Below are 22,247 nucleotides of genomic sequence, written 5' to 3'. Positions count from 1 at the left end.
TCCAGCTATCTGGATTTCAAACTGAACTCCACCGTTTGCTAGCTTTGTGACCACAGGCAAATTATAAAATTCTGTGACCTAGTTTCCTAGATAAGGTGTAAAGAGTCGAACACGACTGAAGCAACTAAGCTACAGCAGCAGCGTGGAGATAGTATTAATAGCAGCATCTACCTCATAGAGCATCACAAAGATTAATTAATTAGAACGTGCAATACAGAACATAATTTATATGTTGCACTGCACTTAATATAGCTGTATGTGTGTGATAGTATTATTTTCACAATTAAAAAGCAACCAAAGAGAGAAGTGGGGTGATTTGCTGAGAGTGTTGTAGGCAATAAATGTCATCACAGAGGTTGTTGGGATTTGAGTTTATCTGACCTGATGTGTATGCCTTTTCCACATCTCTCAAAATACTTCAAAATGCTTACCGAAGTAGGATGTAAAAGTGATGTCCAAATGGAAAGATTATGATTATATTTAATGGACCTATGTATAAACTAATCCCCGTCCATGTTGATCAATGCTACCTTGTCATCTTCATTAGTGAGAGCATGGCTAAGTGCTTTTCTTACTACCTGTGCACTGAACTCAGCTGGTGGTAATTCTGCACGTTGAGAATGATCTCTTTCCAATTCTGGTCCTGCTTTACCACCTGCACCCTGGAGTGAAGTGCCCCCTAAACAGTTGCTTAGCTTTCTGGATTCAGCTGCCTTTTTCATCATAGCTATGATTCAGTTCATTGGGTTGATTGGAGAATAGATAACATTTCTTCTTCCACGACGGTCATTGCCTTTCACTCTCCACTCCCTCAGGAAAGTGAAAGGGAAAGTCATTCAGTCGTGTCTGACTCTTTGCAACCCCATGAACTATACAGTCCACGGAATTCTCCAGGACAGAATACTGGAGTGGGTAGCCTTTCCCTTCTCCAGGGGATCTTCCTGACCTAAGAACTGAGCTGGGGTCTCCTGCATTGCAGGCCGATTCTTTACCAACTGAGCTATCAGGGAAGCCCCAGGACCTAGGATCAAAATTCTTTTCCTTCAGAAAAACATAAGTAATGATGACAAAAAGTTTAGTGAGTATAAGTACATATCAGATATTTGTCTAAAGTTTTATGTGTCTTAAAGCATATTATTCTTATAATAACCACTTGGGGTAAGTTTATATATATATATACATATATAATATGTATATGTATATTATTTTACAAAGAACAAAAACAAGGCATCAGAGATGTTAGGGAATTTTTCCAAAGTCTCAGTCTCAAAGTGAGTAAGTGGTTGGAGCTAAAATATAAACCTAGTTAGTTTGGCTTCAGTTTCTTTTTAATTGACTAATTATTGGAGTATAATTGCTTTACAATGTGTTAGCTTCAGCTATACAATGAAATGAATCAGCTACATGTATGCATACCCCCACCCTCTGGGGCCTCCCTTCCACCCACTCCATCCCTCCGCTCTAGGTCATTGCAGAGCAATGAGCTGAGCCCCCTGTACTTTATAGCAGGTTACTAACTATACTGGGGCTTCCCAGGTGGCTCAGTTGTGAAGAATCCATTTGCTAATGCAAGAGATGTGGTTTGATCACTAGGTCGGGAAGATCCCTTGGAGTAGGAAGTGACAACCCACTCCAGTATTCTTGGCCAGAAAATTCCATAGACAGAGGACCCTGGGGGACTGCAGCCCATCAAAAAGAGTTTCAAAAAGAGTTGCACAGGGCTGAGTGACACTAACTATATTGCCTCTCATGCATACTAACTTGAGTCATGCCAGGAACTCCTGAGCCCCAGATAGACATCTTCCACCTGGGTTTTGTCCTCCATGTCAGGTACAACCTCCTAGTGATACATCAAGTCCCAGATCTCACTCTCAGACACCCATACCTCCGTCTCCCAATCAGGTTTGACTACTTCCTTTTTGGTGTCCCTGTTGTTCCTCTCAGTCATTTCTATTACAATGCTTCTATTACTGTAGCACTTTTTAAAATTATAAATTTATTTATTTTAATTGGGGGCTAATTACTTTACAACATTGTATTGGTTTTGCACATTTAAAAAAATTAACAAGATGTTATATTTTATTGAAGCGTAGTGTTAAGTGTGTTAGTCACACAGTTGTGTCTGACTCTTTGCAACCCCATGGACTGTAACCCACCAGGCTTCTCTGTCCATGGGATTGAAAGGTTGTTGCTGAGCCATGAAGGACGCTGAGATTCTTGACCTCTGGAGGAGAGGAATTCAATCTGGGGCCAGTGACGAGGCTTGATCATTCAGAGCTTTTGTGTAATAAAGTTTTATTAAACTATAAAAGAGGTAGAGAAAGCTTCTGACACAGACATCAGAAGGGGGCAGAAAGAGTGCCCCCCTGCTAGTCTTTAGCCAGATATTATATAGCAACAAGCAGGTTGCTAATTAGAAAAAGGGAATGTCTCAAAACTCAGAGACTGGCACCCGGCCCTTCACCCACAACATGCATTTTGAGATAACGCTGGCACTAGGTGAGTCATCCCGGGCCATAAAACGATTGACATGAATCTTGAAGAAAGGCAGGCTTCCAAGTAAATATAAATTTCATTAACACAGATTAGAAGAACATTGTATTAGTAAAACATACTGGTTTGTTGAGCCCTTATTTGTTCTGAGTCTTAAGGGGAACCAACTTGAAGAAAGTCTAGGGCAAATACATAGTTCATTAACATAGCTTAAGAAAAACATTTCCATAAGAAAAATGCATTGGTTATCTCAAAGTTAGAAAAGGGAAGTTCAGGTGGAACCAGGCGTCCTCATGGCAGCACTGAATTTTAAGAGAAACCTCCTTTTAAATTTGTACAGAGAAGGGAAAAAATCTGACACTTGTAGTTTGTTTCCTGCTGCCACTTTAAGAGAGAGATAAAAAACGTCTGATACTTGCAGCCTGTTTCCTCTGCTTGGAGACCCCTACCCTTCCTGGCTGTTACTCTCTCAGGGTTCTCTTGGAAAGAATACTGGAGTCAGTTTCCATTCTCTTCACCAGGGTAGCTTCTTGACCATAGGATCAAACTTGGGTCTCCTGCTTTGTAGGCAGACTCTTTACTGTCTGAGCCACCAGGAAAGCTCTTGAGGTACAGCTTATACTCAAAGAAACAGAAAGATTTCAAGTGTACAGCTTAGTCAGTTTTGACAAATACATAAAATATGTATAACTCACATTCTTAAAAGATAAATAACACTTGCATCCTCTAGAAAGTTTCTTCATGCCGAATTCTAGCCAATTCCTGCTCATCCTTCTCCCTTGTTTTGATTTCTTTCACTGTTGGTTTAGCTTTGTCGAAAATTTCATATAAATGGAACCATTTGGTATGTAGCTTTTTGTACTTGCTTTTATTTCTCTCAGCACAATGTATTGAGATTTATTTTTTATTACTGCATGTATTAATAATTTGTTTCTTTTATTACTGAGTAGTATTCTGGTATAAAATTTTTTGAAATGTGTTTATTCAATGAATGTTATGAAAATTATTAATTTTTCATATGGGACTCTTTTTTTTTTTGGCTTTCATTTAAACACAAAAGCTCTGAATATTCCTGGGCAGATATTTTTGTGATGTAAAATGTAAGTTTTCATTTCCTTTAGATAAATACAAGGAAGTGAATTCATGGATTGTAGGATTTTTAGTTGTTTAAGATACTGACAAGCCATTTTCTGAAGTTCACCATTTTACACGCTCACCACACTGTATGAGAGGTCCAGTTGCTCCTTATCCTCACCAGTGCTTGGTGTGTTCAGTCCTTAAAATTTTAGCCATTTTAGTAGGTGTGTAGTGGTGTCTCCATGTGGTTTTAATTTCCATTTCTCTGATGACTAATGATGCTAAGCACTTTGTCATGTTCTTCTAGGCCATTTATTTATCTTCCTTTATGTTTTACTTCCCACTCACCCTGTCATTTCTATATAGGTTTCTTGACTTTTTATTTTTGAGTTTTAGATGTTCTTTAGAGAGTTGGACCATAAAGAAAGCTGAGCGCTGAAGAACTGATGCTTTTGAACTGTGGTGTTGGAGAAGACTCTTGAGAGTCTCTTGGACAGCACGGAGGTCAAATCAGTTAATCTTAAAGGAAATCAGTCCTGAATATTCACTGGAAGGAATGATGCTGAAGCTAAAGCTCCAATACTTTGGCCATCTGATGCAAAGAACTGACTCACTGGAAAAGACCCTGACCCTGGGAAAGATTGAAGGCAGAAGAAAAAGGGGATGACAGAGGATGAGATGGTTGGATAGCATCACTGACTTGATGGACATGAGTTTGAGCAAGCTCTGGGAATTGATGATGGACAGGGAAGCTTGGTGTGCTGCAGTCCATGGGGTCACAAAGAGACAGATCTGACTGAGAGACGGAACTGAACTGAGCTGAGATGTTCTTTATATATTATAGATACAACCCTTTGATCAGTTAATACTGCAAGTATATTTTCCCATTGTATGAGTTGTGTAATTATTTTTTAATTGGATCTTTTGATGAAGTTGAATTTATCTTTTTATCTATTTTTAACCCCCTTTTATGACTACTACTTTTAGAGTTCTGCCCCCAAATCTAGCCTACACCAATGCTATGAAGATAGTCTTCTATACTTCATAGATTGCCTTTTACCTTTGGGTCTATTGTTTATTTTTAATTATTTTTTTGTATATGGTGTGAGGAAAGGTTTACATATTCTTCCCCATATCTAAGTATTTCAGCGCAATATTGAAAACATCCTTACCTCATTGCTCTGTACAGTTTTTTAAAACTTAATTTTGAAATTTTTGTATAAGTGAGATTATATGATTGCCTTATTTCCATTCTTGGGGAAAAGATTTATGTAAATTAGAATATTAAACCAATTTTGCACTTCTCACATGCTGCTGCTAAGTCGCTTCAGTCATGTCCAACTCTGTGTGACCCCATAGATGACAGCCCACCAGGCTTCCTCGTCCCTTGGATTCTCCAGGCAAGAACACTGGAGTGGGTTGCCATTTCCTTCTCCAATGCATGAAAGTGAAAAGTGAAAGTGAAGTCGCTCAGTAGTGTCCAACTCTTAATGACCTCGTGGACTGTAGCCTACCAGGCTCCTCCGTCCACTGGAGTTGGGTGCCGTTGCCTTCTCTGCTTCTCACGTGAACTTCTCTTAAACATGATACATTGTCTTTTTAATATATTTTATGATTTGAATGGCTAATGTTTTAAAAATATGTTTTCTATCTATATCCTGTAATATTGGTCATTAGTTTTCTTTATTTAAAATTTTTAATTGGAGAATAATTGCTTTACAATGTTGTATTGATTCCTGCGATACCACAACATGAATCAACCTTAAGTGTACATATGTCCCTCCCTCTTGAATCTCCTTCCCACCCCTCACTCCAACCCTCCCCTCTAGGTTGTTACAGAGAAGAACAGAGATGCAGCCAAAGAGAACAGACTTCTGGACACAGTAAGGGAAGGAGAGGATGGAATGAATTGAGAGAGATGCATTGGAAGATACACACTACCATGTGTGAAATCTGTAGCTAGTGGGAAGTTGCTGTATAACACAGGGAGCTCAACTCTGCTCTGTAAACAAATTAGTTTCCTTTTAATGTCTTTGAGTGGATTTGGGATCACGGTTATTATGGGCTCACAAAATAAGTGCGCAAGATTGGTTTTATTTTTTACATACTTATTTGATAGAACCCATTAGTGACACCTGGCTCTGGAGCTTCCATAATGATTTTTTTTTTTTTTCACTAATTCAGTTTCACTGATAAGTATTAGATTACCTAGACTCTCTATTTTCCCCTAAATCTACAGGATCAATGGTGTTATTCCCTCTTTCATTCCAGATACTCATAATTTGTGTTTTCTCTCTTTTTATTTCTTGATTAGTTTAGGAAGAAATTTATCACTATTACTGATCTTTTCAGAAGAGTTATCATGCGGTTTTATTGATTTTGTTATACTTGTTTCTTTTCTATTTTATTAGTTTCTATTATATTGATATTTATTTTCTTTTTTTAATACTGAATTCAGTTTAATTTCTTCCTTTTTCCTAGCTTCAATTGTAGAAACTTAGATCACTGATTTTAAACTTTTATTTTATTTTTTAAAATTTTATTTTTTACTTTATAATACTGTATTGGTTTTGCCAAACACTGACATGAATCCATGTCTTTCATCTACTTTGAGAATATAAGATTTAAGAAAAAGGAAAATAAAAAATGATGTGTGTGTGTGTGCGTGTGTGTGGGTGTTCTTTGTGGAGAATTTCTCCTGAATGGGAATTCCAACCCTTTCCCCTGCTGAGACAGAGGAATTGAGGGTGTACATCTTTCTCATGCTTGAAGGGCTTCAATGGGACCAGTCATAAAGCTTCAGTCATGTTCCCTACAGTTGGTAGACACAAAGAACAGAGACATACTTGTTACTGTTCAGTCGCTCAGTCGTGTCTGACTCTTCATAATGCCAGAGACTGCAGCACATTAGGCTTCCCTGTCCCTCACCATCTCCCGAAGTTTGACCAAGTTCATGTCCATTGCAGCAATGATGCCATCCAACCATCTCATCCTCTGATGCCTCTTCTCCTTCTGCCCGCAATCTTTCCCAGCATCAAGGACTTTTCCAATGAGTCAGCCCTTCACATCAAATGATCAAAATACTAGAGTTTCAGCTTCAGCATCAGTCCTTCCAGTGAGTATTCAGGGTTGATTTCCCTCAAGATTGACTGGTTTTATCTCCTTGCTGACCAAGGAACTCTCAGGACTCTTCTTTAGCACCACAGTTTGAAGGCATCAATTATTTGGCATTCTGCCTCTTTTATCGTCCAGCTCTCACAACCTTTTATGGCCACTGGAAAGATCATAGCCTTGACTATATGGATCTTTGTTGGCAGAATAATGGCTCTTGCTTTTCAACACAGTGTCTAGGTTTGTCACAGCTTTCCTGCCAAAAAGCAAACCTCTGATTTGATGGCTGCAGTCACCATCCGCAGTGATTTCAGAGCCCAAGAAGAGGAAATCTGTCACTACTTCCACATTTTCCCCTTCTATTTGCCTTGAAGTAACGAGGCCGGATGCCATGATCTTAGTTTTTTTTAATTTTTAGTTTTAAGCTGGCTCATTCACTCTCCTCTTTCACCCTCATGAAGAGACCCTTCAGCTCCTCTTCACTTTCTACCGTTAGAGAGGTATCATCCACATATTTGAGGCTGTTGATATTTCTCCTGCCTATCTTGACTCTAGCTTGTAACTCATCCAGCCTGGCATTTCTCATGATGTGCTCAGCACATAGTTTAAACAAACAGTGTGACAGCAGACATCCCTGTTGTACTCCTTTCTCAATCTTGAATCAATCAGTTGTTCCATACAGGGTTCTGTCTGTTGCTTCTTGACCCGAATACAGGTTTCTCAGGAGACAGGTAAGATGATTTAGTATTCCCATCTCTTTAAGAGCTTTCCATAGTTTATTATAATCCATGCAGTCAAAGGCTCTGAGGTAGCCAACGAAATAGATAGTTGTTTTTCTACATACTATCAGAAAAGCTGTAATAGGATTTCCCTGGAGGTCCAGACGTTAAGACTCAGCATTTCTATGGCAGGGGGTGTGTGTTTGATCACTGGTCTGGGAACTAAGATCCTGCAAGCCGTATGACATGGCAAAAAATAAAATAATAATAAAGTACCAAGAGATCCCTTAAAAAAAAAAAACAAAAAACAAAGAAAAAAAGCTGTAACAACCTGTGACAAGCCAGAATGAAGTATAGGACGTGTGAGGTAATCAATGGAGGAAGAATTACAAGAGCACGTTCTGTGGACCAGATGGGGACAGAGCCAGGCCAGCCTGGAGCTATTTCATGTCTTGTCAAGAGGACTGCCTGGGTGTGCATTTAGGCTCAGCTGCCACCATGGATGTGATCTTCAGTCCTAAGAAATCTAGGGTGGAGGGGGAGCAGCCGACTGAAGGAGAGGCATTATAATGTCAGAGAAGTTGTTGGAGGGTCTAGCAGAGAAGCTTCTGAACAGCTTTCAAGCCATCCACAGAAAAAGTTACTGCTGGGCAACTGCCAGGTCCAGAGAACGTAACATTCACACCGCAAAACTGTCCTTCCTTCTCTTCTCCTTGGCAGCCCATTCTCTTTGACTTTTATGAGGTGTAGAACAGCAGCCAGTGAGTGGGGGAAGACATAGACGATAAAGAGGACAGAAGCCAAATATATCCTTCACTATGGGCAGCTGCTCTACCTTGCCTTAGGTGGGGATGGGGTAAGAGAAAGTGTCAAACCTTAATGAAGAATGATATGGAAATAGTGCCTTGGGTAGACACCTTCAGTAATTGTATTGAGATTGTGCGACTCTTTGGGACCCCATGGAGTCTCCATCCATGGAATTTTCTAGGCAAGAGTCCTGGAGTGGGTTGCCATTTCCTTCTCCAGGGAATCTTCCCAACCCAGGGATGGAACCTGTGTCTCCCGCATTGCAGGTAGAGGCTTTACCGTCTGAGCCACCAGGGAATACTTTCTTTCTTTCTTTGTGTTTTGTGATGCAATAAGGCAGAAGAACTATAAGGGGGACGTAAAAAGTTAAGATTCCACGACTGCTTTCAGACATCAGATAACAGGCAGTAACGAGGCCGTGATTCTTGAGAAAAGCGGAGCAAATGAGGTGAGCCCTAAAATTGCTACAGTTTTCTGCCTAAAAATGATCTCCAGACTGCAGGACCAGAAAAGTGAGTTTAGTCGCTTAGTCATTTCCAACTTTGCAACCCCATGGACTATAGTCCACCAGGCTCCTATGTCCATGGAATTTTCCAGGCAAGAATACTGGAGTGAGTTACCATCCCCTTCTCCAGGGGATCTTCGAAACCCAGACAATGAACTCAGGTTTCCTGCATTGCTTTCAGGTTTTTTACTATCTGAGTCCCCAGGGAAGCCCAGCACCAGGAAGGGGGAGTCCAAACAACACCTGGATGTCTTTCTAAAGAGTAGAAACGGTGATGGTACTCAGGGAGGCTAAGTTACATGTGTCTAGTGACTCCCTTGATCTGGGAAAGATTGAAGGCAAAAGGAGAAGGCGACGGCAGAGGATGAGATGGTTAGATTGCATCACCGACTCAGTGGACTTGAATTTGAGCAAATTCCCAGAGATAGTGAAGGATAAGGGAGCCTGGCATGCTGCTCTCCATGGAGTGGCAAAGAGTCAGACAAGACTCAGAGAATAAACAACAATAAGTGCCTACCATATTGGACAGCACGGGTCTAAATTGATAGGGGAAATGGTAATAAATCCACTGACACTGGACAGTGGCTGTCTCCAGCTGGCAAGATTTTGCTTTATTTATATCTATGTTTATCAATTTTTCTAGAATAAGTATATATTCCTTTAAAATATATTTAAAAACCTTATTTTAAAATGTACATATCAAATTCTTAATACCTAAAGAAAATTATGGTTCCAGACAATGTTTCATCTTCCTTCTTTGAATAAATTTGAAAAAGGCCCTAAGAGACAGACAAAAAAAAAAAAATCCAATTGTTTTGATCACATTCAGTGAGTTGTGCTTGTCTGATCAACTGGTTGCACTTTGAGAATTCTTTTCAGCTACTGACAGTGATTTCCTCTACTTCTTCATCAGATCAGGTGAGTTCTGGTAATATTGTCCACACAGATTTAAAGCCCATTTCAGTTGGAAGATAAAGGAATTTGTCATCTCTTTGCCTGTGTTGTCACAAAACTCAAATTTGAGTGTTAAAGAATCTAGACGTCTTTCTTTTCTCAAAGACTTTTGCCAGAGATCCTGGGGAGGATTGCTGTGTTTGGTGGGAGAAAGGGACTGTTGATTAAATGACTTGGAATTTCCCTTTTAATGTTAAGACATTTTATTCCCTAAGGGTAGGGATGGAGGAAAAGGGGACAGAAACTAACAAAAAAACCCCCCTCACTTGTGATGAAGGACAGGTAGGCATGAGGGCTATACCAGCAGCTACTTCTTGTTGACTCCTGTCCACAGACAGCCTCTTGTGGCTCTCTTTGGGGTAACCGCCCCCAGTTAGCTCGCCTTGGAAAGGCAAACAGCATTAAAACTAAAGAAAGTTCCACCGCTGACTCTATGGCATTAGAATTATCACCCAACAAAATCACTGTCTGCAGCCAAAGGACACCTTGTCACAGTCAGAATGAGCCTGGCCGAAGGCATCTTGGGGAAAAAGAGAAGCATGTCTAGACAGATTGGAATGTCTCGCGTGCCTAATTAAACAGTCCCTCTTAGAGCCCGTGCTGGGTGAACAGTATGCTTGTTTATTAATGACTTGTGGAACTTACCTTTCAAGAGGTGCCATGCACTTCATCCCCTTCCATGGATTCATGGGAATTGCAGGGCCCTAGGGACCAAGTAATCCAATCTTATAAATTTCCAAAAGAGAAAAGCTAAAGATCAGAGAGAATAACAAGGCTGGACAGGGAGGGGTGGCAATGACAACATGAGAATCCAGGTTTCTGACACCTGGTCCAGCGTTCTTTCTACCAGGCCAGCCTGCCTGTGATGTCAACACACAGTGTGACCGCCACCGAGGATGCTGCTGGGAAGGCTCCGGGTTGCCATTTATCCCCTTTTAGGGCTACCTTACTTATTAAAATTTCCCTATTACTGGTATCCCTTTGGGCTGTCAATCTGGCTTTTTTGCTTTAAAACTGTAAATGTTCCAAATGGAGTAACAGAACCCAGGCTTGGATCCTCCCAGAAGCAGTCTCAATTCCCTTTGGTTTCTCCTGGAAGCAGTTTATTTTGAAGATGATTCTGGGGAGCACTAGGGTAGGAATGGAAAGATGTAAGGAAAAGGAAACCAAGAGATTTGTTATTGAAAATGTGACTGCTAATGGCAACCAAAGCTCAAGCCCTTTGGGGAATTCTGAGGTATATTCAACATTTCCTCCAGGGTTGTTATATCAGAAGGATAAGGAAGTTAGAGCTGTTATCTTCCATTCTGTTTTTTAATTTTTTTAAACTTTGAGGATAGTTGCCTTACAGTATTGTGTTGGTTTCTGCCATAAAGCAACATGAATCAGCTCTAGGGATCTGTCCCCTCTCTCCTGAAACCCCCTCCCATCTCCCCCCCCCCCACCCCCTGCCCCATCCCTAGGTGATCACGGAGCTCTGGACTGAGCTCCCTGTGTCATACAGCAAATTCCCACCTGCTATCCATTTTACATATGGCAATTTTTATGTTTCCATGCTACTCTCCAATTCATCCCACCCTCTCCATCCCTCACTGTGTCTACAAGTCTGGTCTTGCAGGTAGGTTCATCAGTACTATCTTTCTAGATTCCATATGCATGCAGTAATATGCAATATTTGTCTTTCTTTTTCTGACTTGCTTCACTCTGTATAATAGGCTTTAGGTTCATCCACCTCATTAGGATTGACTCAAATGCATTCTTTTTTGTAACTGAGTAATATTTCATTGTACATGTGTACCACAACTTCTTGTATCCACCCATCTGTTGATGGACATCTATGTTGCTTCCAAGCCGTGGCTATTGCAAAAAGTGCCGCATCAACTCTTGTCATTGGCTGATAGCTGCTCCCAGGGATCACAGACTCATTTCCTGTCTCATCTGTCATGCTCGGGCCAGGCTTTAAGTGACTCACAGTGTCACCGGAGACTGCGGCAGGTCCCTGAGGGCACATCCTGGAGAGGGGATTCAAGGAAGGTGCTGTTTGCTACCCATCTGTCCTCAGCTGAGCATAAACTAGACTGAATGCTTGCCCCCATAATAGCTAAAGACAGAATGGTGAGGAAAATGGTAGATTTCTTGGAGGTGGGAAGAACTGTGACAAAGAGTTTGGGTAAAAAGAACAGTGCCCAGAAAATTGCAGACTCATACGGTTTAAGATGAGTTTACAGTGCAGGGTTCTGGGGGTCTGACCTGTTTATGGGTTACTTGACACATTTTACTGAATGAAAGCCAGTAATTTATAGTCACTGACCTGCTGACAACTTTCTTCCTGACTTCTCCTCCCAGCTCCCATTTTAGACAAAACATGGGGAACCAGGGGATAAAAGACCCCATAAACCTCACTTTGATTTAAATTGTCTCCATCTATTTTAGTTCAAGCCAAGCATTACCATTCCATTTTATGTAATTCAACTCAATAAGGTCAAGCATTTATTGATTGTCTTTTGTATGCTTAATAGATATTCCTTTTATGACTTTTATTTGAGTAAATCACCTTGCCGTAGCTTTGTTAAATGAATGGGCCATCTTCTGTCTGTTTACTGACCTCAGTCTCCCAATGTGCTCCTATCCTACTAATTGATCAATCAATCAGTCAGCCTATCAATCAATCAATTAATCAATCAGTATGGCTTTGTTATTGTTCAGTTGCTCAGTCACGTTCAACTCTTTGCAACCCCACGGACTGCAGCATGCCAAGCTCCCCTGTCTTTCACTGTCTCCTGGAGTTTGTTTATATTTGTGTCCATTGAGCTGGAGATGCTAAGAGGAAACAAACTGAACTTGAAGTGAGATTTAGTTCTGAGGCATCACATAGTGCCTATTTAAAATGTCAGCAAGTCACTGGGAAATCCATTCACCAAGGCTTTCTTTATGAAAAATGAGATAGTCATACGTAGTCTACACAACTGTATTCTGTGAGATTGGTGGCCTAAGAGCTAGGAGAGCACTTTGTAACCTGCAATGAACTTAATATGTGTGTTTATTCTTAATTGTCCAGGTTCCTCTTGCTTGGGGAATTCTATGGTCAGAGAAGCCACAGTCCATGGGGTTGCAAAGGGTCAGACATGACTGAGCCACTAACACACATACACACATACACACACACAGATACTGCAAACATGATCTTATTGCCTGCTGTGTACCAGATACTGTAATAGTTGCTGGATACAAGGTCATTTAAAACAAAAACAAAAACAAAAACTGCTCTTCACTTTCATGAAATTCACAGCCTTGAGATACTCAATGGCGCTGCTACTATTCACAACATAGTATAAGAAAGAAAGAAAGTGAAGTCGCTCAGTCATGTCCGACTCTTTGCCACTCCATGGATTGTAGCCTACTAGGCTTCTCCATCCATGGTATTTTCCAGGCAAGAGTACTGGAGTGGGTAGCCATTTCCTTCTCCAGGGGATCTTGGATCTGACCCAGGGATTGAACCCAGGTCTCCCACATTGCAGGCAGATGCTTTACTCTCTGAGCCACCAGGGAAGTCAATGGCACTACTACTATTCACAACTCAGTGTAGAAACACACATATCTAGAGCAGACCATCTCTGTCGTTATGGATTTTATGGTTTAGGGAAGGGGAGGGAAAGTTAATGAAAAATAATAAAGCACTATGTGTGGCTCTAGTATAGCCCTAAGATACACATGCTGTGTGCTGTGCTTAGTTGCTCAATCATGTCCAATTCTTTGTGACTCCATGGACTGTAGGCCTCCAGGCTCCTCTGTCCATGGGTATTCTTCAGGCAAGAATACTGGAGTGGGTTTGCATGCCCTCCTCCAGAGGATCTTCCCAACCCAGAGACCAAATCCAGGTCTCTCGCATTGCAGGTGGATTCTTTACCATCTGAGCCACCAGGGAAGCCCAAGAATACTGGAGTGGGTAGCCTATCCCTTCTCCAGGGCATCTTCCCAACCCAGGAAGTGAACCAGGGTCTCCTGAATTGCAAGCAGATTCTTTACCAGCTTAGCTACTAGAGAAGCCCACTAAGATACATAAAGAAAGAAATGTTGGGTGGATGAGCAAGATTTTAGTAAAATAAACTGGGGAAAATATGGGCGTAGGAGGCACTGTGGGGGCTCTGCTCAGATATCTCTGCATCCCATGACTGTCTCTTTGCTCTCTTCTCCAAGCATCTGAGCTCCTCTGCCTCTAAAGCCTGTACCTGAGTCTCTTGGTTGGAGGCCTGCCCTTGGCTTTCCCCAAACTTGCAGACAGCTACAAGTACCTGGGAGTTTATGTCTCTGGGGCCGCCCTAGTTGATGACTAATTAGCATGGGAGTATGAAAGCTCAACTCTTTTGCCTAGGACTGGGTCAGAGTTGGAGGCATAATTTGCACTTAAGGGTTCCCCACTGGGAAGAGCTGAAGCTACCCTCTCTGGGACTCTGCCTGAAATCACACCCTTGCCTGCTCTTGCTGGTTTCTCCTGGGCACACATCCTTCATAAATCGCTCACACACAAATACTTGTCTCACAGTGTGTTTCTGCGGAATGCAACCTAAGGTACAGGGCATTCCCAGTGGAATCGATAGCCATGGGGAGAGTGCAATTTTAGAAAGGTGGGAGGTATGAGCGGGGAACAACATAGTTTATGGCTTGTGGCTGGAGACTGTGAATTTGACATCAAACCAGGTCAAAATCCTCCAAATATGAACCATTTATTGGGCCATTGATATGAACTTAGCACTGGTTTCAGTCCTTGGAATATATGGGTTAAAAAAAAAAAAAAGATGAGATCTGTGATCTGGTAGAGCATATATAATGGGAGATAAAGAAAATAAATAATACACATGATAAATAAGTCAATTTAATATGCAGTGTGCTAGAGGATAAGAGCTGCATAAAGAATATGGAGATTTCATGGTTTCACATTAATTTTGGAGAAGATTTTGCTAATAAGCCATGGTAAGATAATTTGTGATCTTGGGTTTTCAAATTTTTTAAATTTTTATTTAAATGTAGTTGATTTACAGTGTTGTGTTAGTGTACAGCAAAGGTGTACAGCAAAGTGATTTTTTATACATATATACATGTGATTTTTTACATATATATTTTTAGGTTCATAGTAAGACAAGGAGTCTCATTTAAAAAAAAGTATTGAAATATAGTTGATTTACAATGTTGTGTTAGTTCCAGGTGCATAGCAAAGTGATTCAATTACATGCATAAATATATGTATATGATTATTTATATATATATATATATATATATATATATGAATTTTTAGGTTATTTTCCATTACAGGTTATTTGAAGATACTGAATACATTTCCTGTGTTATACAGTAGATCCTTGTTGGTTATCTCCTCCATATATAGTAATGGGTATATTTTAATCCCAAACTCCTGATTTACCCCTCCCCCTACTTCTTTCCTCTTTGATAACAAGGTTTGTTTTCTATGTCTGTGAGTCTATTTCTATTTTGTAAACAAGTTCTTTTGTATCGTAATTTTGCATAAGCAATATCATGTGATGTTCATCTTGGTCTGTCTGATTTATTAGCTCACTTATGATAATTCTGTATGATAATCTCTAGGCCCGTTCATATGACTGCAAATGGCATTATTTTAGAGCCTCTTGATAAAGATGAAACAGGAGAGTGAAAAAGCTAACTTAAAACTCACCATTCAAAAAAACAAAGATCATGACATCTGGTCCCATTACTTCATGCCAAATAGTTGGGGAAATAATGGAAACAGTGACAGGCTTTATATTCTTGGGCTCCAAAATAGCTGCAGATGGTGACAGCGGCCAAGATATTAAGACTCTTGCCCCTTGGAAGAAAACGTATGACAAACCTAGACAGCATATTAAAAACAGAGACGTTACTTTGCCGACAGAGGTCCATATAGTCAAAGCTATGGTTTTTCCAGTATTCATGTATGGATGTGAGTGTTGGACCATAAAGAAAGCTGAGTGCCAAAGAGCTGATGCTTTCGAACTGGAGAAGGTGCTAGAGAAGACTCTTGAGAGTCCCTTGGACTGCAAGGAGATCAAACCAGTCAATTCTAAAAGAAATCAATCCTGATTATTCTTTGGAGGGACTAATGCAGAAGCTCAAATACTTTAGCCATCTGATGTGAAGAGCTGACTCACTGGAAAAGATCCTGATGCTGGGAAAGATTGAATGCAGGAGGAGAAGTGGGGGGACAGAGGATGAGATGGTTGGATGGCATCACCGACTCGATGGACACGAGTTTGAGCAAACTCCAGGAGATGGTGAAGGACGGGGAAGCCTGGCGTGCTGCAGTCCTTGGGATTACAAAGAATTGGAGACAAGTGAGTGACTGAACAATGATAACAGTTTTCTATTGAATGTGTATATGGCATCTTCTTTATCCATTCATTTGTGTTTTATTTGCTTTTTTAAAAAAATCAACGATCTTATTTCAACAGCCAAAGTTTTAGAGTAGACCTCAGCAGTGAGTTAGAAACACTGCCTTGAAGTTGGGAAAAATAAATAAATAATAATTATTTATACTTAAACAAATACTCCCCAAATTTAGCAGCTTAAAAGAACATTTATTACTGCAGGGATTATGTGGGTGAATGAATTTGGGTAAAGCTTCTCTGACTCAGAGTTTCTCACAGGCTGCAGTCTAGAGACTGGCCAAGGCTGCAGACATCTCAAGGCTGGGCTGGGAGAATTTTGGAGGATTTGTTTCTAAGCTCACTCACCTGCCTGCTAGATGTAGACAGCAGTTCCTTGTTACACAGCTTTATCCAGAGGGCCACTCACAACATAGAAGGTTACAGCCCCTAGAGTAAGTACCCTGGGAGAGAGAGGAGAAAAGGAAGAAGGAGAGAGAGAGGGAGAGAGTTGCTGCATGCTGCTTTTTAGAAACAAGCCTATAAACAAAGGATAACACAAGGGTATAAATATCAGGAGGTAGGCTTCACTGGGATCACTTTATAGGCTACTCACTTGTCTTTCAGTTGTGTCTGATTCTTTGCAACCCCATGAACTGCAGCACACAAGGCTTCTCTGTCCTCTACTGTCTCTCAGAGTTTGCTCAAATTCATGTCCACTGAGTTGGTGATGCTATCTAACCCATCCCTTCTTCTTTTGCTTTCGTTCTTTCCCAGCATCAGGGTCTTTTCCAATGAGTCAGCTCTCCACATCAGGTGGCCAACTGGAGCTTCAGCTCTAGCATCAGTCTTTTGAATGAATATTCAGGGTTGATTTCCTTTAGGATTGGCTATTTGATCTCCTTGCAGTCCAAGGGACTCTCAAGTCTTCTCCAGCATCACAATTTAAAAGCATCTATTTTTCAGAGCTCAGCCTTCTTTATGGTCCAACCCTCACATCCACACATGACCTCTGGAAAAACCATAGCTTTGTCAGCAAGGTGATGTCTCTGCTTTTTAATACACTGTCTAGACTTGTTACAGAAACTATGTACCACAATTATGTTTTTAGTATATTCTAAATATTAGCAAATTTACTAGATCCTTGCATTCTAAGAAATGTGACCATGATATTAAGTGATCTCCAGCATAATTACTGGATTAATTCTTGCATAGACGTTTCAAGACAAGTTACCCCAATTCAACTCTCAATCTTATAATGCTTGACTTCATAAAACCTATTTCATTGTCTAAAATGCAATGATTACCAATGCAGCCAGGCTTTTAGAGTATGCAAAGTTGATTAGTTAATATAAAATTAAAAAAAATAATAAGATCTTTTGGGAATAACCTGCAGTGTGGGCCTTACAGCTGCTACAAACTCAGAGAATAATCAAGTTTAGATAAGAAATGGTTTTGTTTCTTGATGAAAATTGCCATTCTTCCTATAGATCTCATGTTTGAGTATTGTAATGTGGTCACCTGGTGGTCCATTCTGTCTCCCCTGAATTGTTAGCTTTGATCATTCGTGTGGGCTCACTCATCGGAGATGGCATTGGTTCTAAGAATAAGGTGGTTTTAAAATTTGGGTCATTTTTACAGAGGTCTTATTTGTAATGAAAATGATTGTAAATGTTAGAGATTTAAAGATAAACCACTGAAATTCAGACATCCCTGAAACCCCAAAACTTTCTTTTGAGACTTAACAAAGTTTCACAATGAATGTCGTACCATCAATAAAGTTACTAACAAATATCCATTATCCCTACCTCATCACTTGGGTGACATTCCCTTTGGGAACTATCCCCCTTCTCCCACATTTACACAGATAGAAATAACTTCAAGTTGTGGAGAAGCTTTGAGGCACAGATTCTGGGAGGAAGCATTCAGTTTGGGAGTTATTTTCCAAGCTAACCTCCTTTTCGCGAATACACATTTGGAACTAGTGACCAGTGGAAGGGTCATATAAATGAAAGAGAAATATCAGGGTAGGCAAGGAAAACATGGCCACACGGAGTAGAAAGGCAAGGGAACGTTTCTGAAGGAAGAGAGTAAATCCAGGGTTTCTTTTTTTCCTTTTATGAGCAGCCACCCGGCTGGTCAGGGTGCCAAGCAGCCCATGATGTTGTGAGAAATAACAATGGGGGCGGCAGAATGTCATAACACAAACATCATCTCAAACAGGAGGGAGAGGGAGCTGCTTCTCCCCCTGTCCCAATTTCCTCCCTGTCCTGGCCCCACCCCATGCCCATCCTCCTCCGGTTTCTTCACGTGGTCCTCCTTGGTCCTGGATGGCCCCCCGACACCTGGTTGAACAATAATCACAAGTGACTCTGGTGGTCCTGTCACCCCGCCCAGCTCTTTGTAAAAGAACCACTGATCTACAGCCCAGGCTGGAATTGTTTCCCCAGACTACCCCACATCTTTGCAGGGACAGGCATCAGAGTCTATCTTGCACTGTCCTCCCCACCCCTTCATCTCTGTAACCTCTCAAGTAGCCCCAGGTCGTGAGAAAGGCATCTTAGCACTGCCCCCAGAGTCAGTTGCAAATCAAACACTATGGTTACAGACTCTTACATTCTGAAAAGAACACTTCACAGTGATTAAATATTTATACATGGCATATACTTGAAACTTTGATGATTTATTCCGACTCTGCAACTTATGGCAAAATATAAATTATTGTCCAGTGATATTTCTATATATGTGTGTGTGTATCTGTTTATTATATAAAAGATTTCTTTTCCCTGCATGTAGAGTGTCCAAGATGCTGGATGAAAAAATGCATCTGTTTTCCTGCATGTTTGCTGTTTCTTTTTTTTTTTTTTAATGGTCTTCATAAATCCAGGGAACTCCTTCTTGGACTACTAGCCTCTTTCAATAGAAGCATGTTTTCACTGGGATTTCCACGTTCATAATTATTCCTCTCATTTCTCTGCCGTGAGAAGACAAGCTGGTATTTCATTGCTTTGGGGAAGTTAATAATATGGTAGGCAAAACATCAGGAAAAATTATAATGAATGAAGCTATACAAATCAGAGGGAAACACATGTCGCTGTTCTCAAATGTTCCTGTCATAAATCCTGGAAATTTCACTATAGTCACAAGCAAATAACTCTTTAAGGCATAAACACTCAATTAATTAGATGTAATATGCTATATAAGTTTGGAGGTGTTCTAAATAGAGAATTGGTCAAATAATGGTGGTTGAAACCACTGGCAAACAGGAGTTCATCTCTTGATTTGAAATTTCTCATCTGGAAGGAGACCCTTCCATAGCCCTCTTGAAAAGAACCGCATACATAGTTTATAAATATAGTGTTACTTACTTCTTATTTAGTACACGGTGATCAAGACTCACACCCAGACTTGGAAAAATAATCTTCTCTCGGCTTAAATTTCTATCTCTTGGGATGTCTCCTGAGCAGGTGTTTGAAGAGCTCTGTTTTCTCCATTATTCCCAATTTATGGAAGCATAGGTTTTATTATCCTCCTGCTCCTCTTAAGTTTCTTGAAGCAGTTTTATATGGTGCTTAAGAAGACACGTTTCACCTGACTGATATTTTGTAATCCCTGAGTAGCGCCTTCTCAAATATGACCCTGAAAATACTCTTAATAGAGGGGCAAGCATTTTGAGAAGTAGAAAGCCTTTCTGGATGCCAGCTGAGTTAGATGTCTACTCTGTGGGTGTGTGTATCGCCTTGTGCCTGTCATTGTGCTCGCTGTAATTTACTGCAGGTAGTTTTTAGTGTTGGAGAAGGCAATGGCACCCCACTCCAGTACTCTTGCCTGGAAAATCCCATGGACAGTAGAGCCTGGTGGGCTGTAGTTCATGGGGTCAGTAAGAGTCAGACACGACTGAATGGCTTCACTTTCATGCGTTGGAGAAGGAAATGGCAACCCACCCCAGTGTTCTTGCCTGGAGAATCCCAGGGACGGGGGAGCCTGGTGGGCTGTCATCTATGGGGTCGCACAGAGTCGGACACGACTGCAGCGACTTAGCAGCAGCCCCAGCAAGAGCAGCAGTTTTTAGTGTATCTCTGCCTTGTGCATGTTTGGAACTGTATCTCCTTCGACTCTGTGATATTCATGGCTAGCACTGTACCTGGAACAGGGTAATGTTCAATATATATGTTTCATAATGTCACTACTCATTCATTGATTCATTAAAAAAAGATCTATTCAATGCTTGGTACTGGGCTGGATGCTGGAGAGTTATACGATGAACCTGATGCAAAAGGATCCTTTGGATCTGAGAATTCATGTTTTTGACGTTTAGGTAAATTAAAATAAATTAATTTTATAAAAGGAAGGACCTCGAAGATTTGCCCTTTGTCTTCTTTATTGTATAACAAGGAGACTTCAACCAGAGTGGGAGTGTGTCTTATTTTTAGTGTCAGAACTGTCTAGACGCACGACTCAGCTCTTTTCCTTTGTGTTCTCCCCAAACTACATGGTATTTACTTACTATCTTTTAATTTTTCAGCAACTGTGGGGCTGTCATGGAACGGAAGAATCAGCAGACCTCTTTAAGAAAGAGTTGTTGGGCCTTGGAATATTTCTTCTTTTAGAAGAAATATTTAAAAAAGGAAAGAGGGACCTAGAAACATAACAGTAAAGTGTAAGTGGGAGGAAAGAAAGCAGCACCTGGAGAAGTGGGGATGAGGTAGGAACAGTATCCAGCCCTCTGCTAAATTTCTTCTTTTAGAAACCAGCAGAATCAAATTCATTAATACAGAAACATTGACTTAGCTTTAAATTAAAAAAAAGAATTATACAAGCAACAGCTCTTAGCATTATGCTTAGTGCATGTTACTGTACAGAAGTTTTAGAACTGTAAAGTATTTTTCTATGAGATCGACGTAATAGAGGAAGAAAGATTTGTGTGATTCAGTTTTGCTACATTAACAACAATAGCAAACACCCCTGGCCCCCAATCTTGAAGGCAATCTCAAAGTCTATAACAACACACGTTTATTTCTCATATGCTGGTGACTGTGGGTCAACTGCCATCCAGGAAGAAGGATGAAGGAGCAATTCTTCCTGGAGACCTTGTGTCTTCATGGCAGAGAGAAGTGAGCGGCAGAGAGCCCGCAGAAATGCATGCAATGGAATTTAAATCTTCTGTACCTACAGGGTGTGCATCAGATCAACTTGAAAATGACATGACCAAACTCAACATCTATGGGGTGGGTGCTGTGTGCAATCCACATACAGGAATGCAGAGAAAATATAAAATCCACCCCAGGAGGAGCAGAATGTCTGTGAGCTGGAGTGGTGTAATTGTTGGGTCCTTTTGCTCCTTCTCTGCCCTTAAAAGCTTCTGCTCCTTGCTACTTGGTGGACTCCCATTTACCTTTAAGACAGATGCAGTCATTTGAGGAGGCAGGATCAGCCCCTCCATCCTCGGGATGCTAGGGTCCAAATCTCTTGAGAAATTCATCACAATCTCTCATTTTTCTACTCATTTTGTTTCCTAAGGGCCTCACATTATCTCAGATATAATGTGGGCTCTTCAGAAATGGTTGTTGGATAGAGTACAGTGCAATGTTTATAATTAGGAATTGGCATAAAAGTAAGCATGTTGTGGTTGTAGAGATTAAAAATAATGTTGACAGGTGATTTTAGAAACCAAGACCCATAGGGTTAGTTCTCTGTGCTAGGAAATGTTTCTTCTGTGACTATTTTCTTGTATTTCCCCTTTGGCTAGAAACGCAAGCCCTGTAGAGACAGAAGCTTCTTCACATATATTTCCATTGTCTCAAGTTAGTAAATAAATACTCTGAGATACCCAGAGAAAAATCACCACAAAATACTAATCATGACGCCTTGAACATAGTGAGTTCTTCACTGATTTCTATAAACTAATTTGCATATAATTTTAAAAAGGAAAAGAAGTAACAACTTTAGTAATGAATCTAGTGGTGTATTTTGAAGGACCTTTTTGCAGAAGGAATTAACATACAATGAGCATTTCTGAGGTTAATTCCTCTTAAAATGAAAAAAAAAAAAAGAAGTATCAGAAGAAGGAGGAGCAGGAGGAAGTATATGGAAACATTGCACAGAATAAGTCCAAAAATCTTAGCAATTAGCCAATCACTGGGATGGATTGGCAATCAAGCATGCTCTGAGCATCTGAGTATGGGTATGAAAACAGAAGGCCATTCA

The sequence above is a fragment of the Ovis aries genome, chromosome 6 (assembly GCF_016772045.2).
Source record: "Ovis aries strain OAR_USU_Benz2616 breed Rambouillet chromosome 6, ARS-UI_Ramb_v3.0, whole genome shotgun sequence".
NCBI lineage: Eukaryota > Metazoa > Chordata > Mammalia > Artiodactyla > Bovidae > Ovis > Ovis aries.
Note: the sequence above shows the minus strand (reverse complement) of the source record.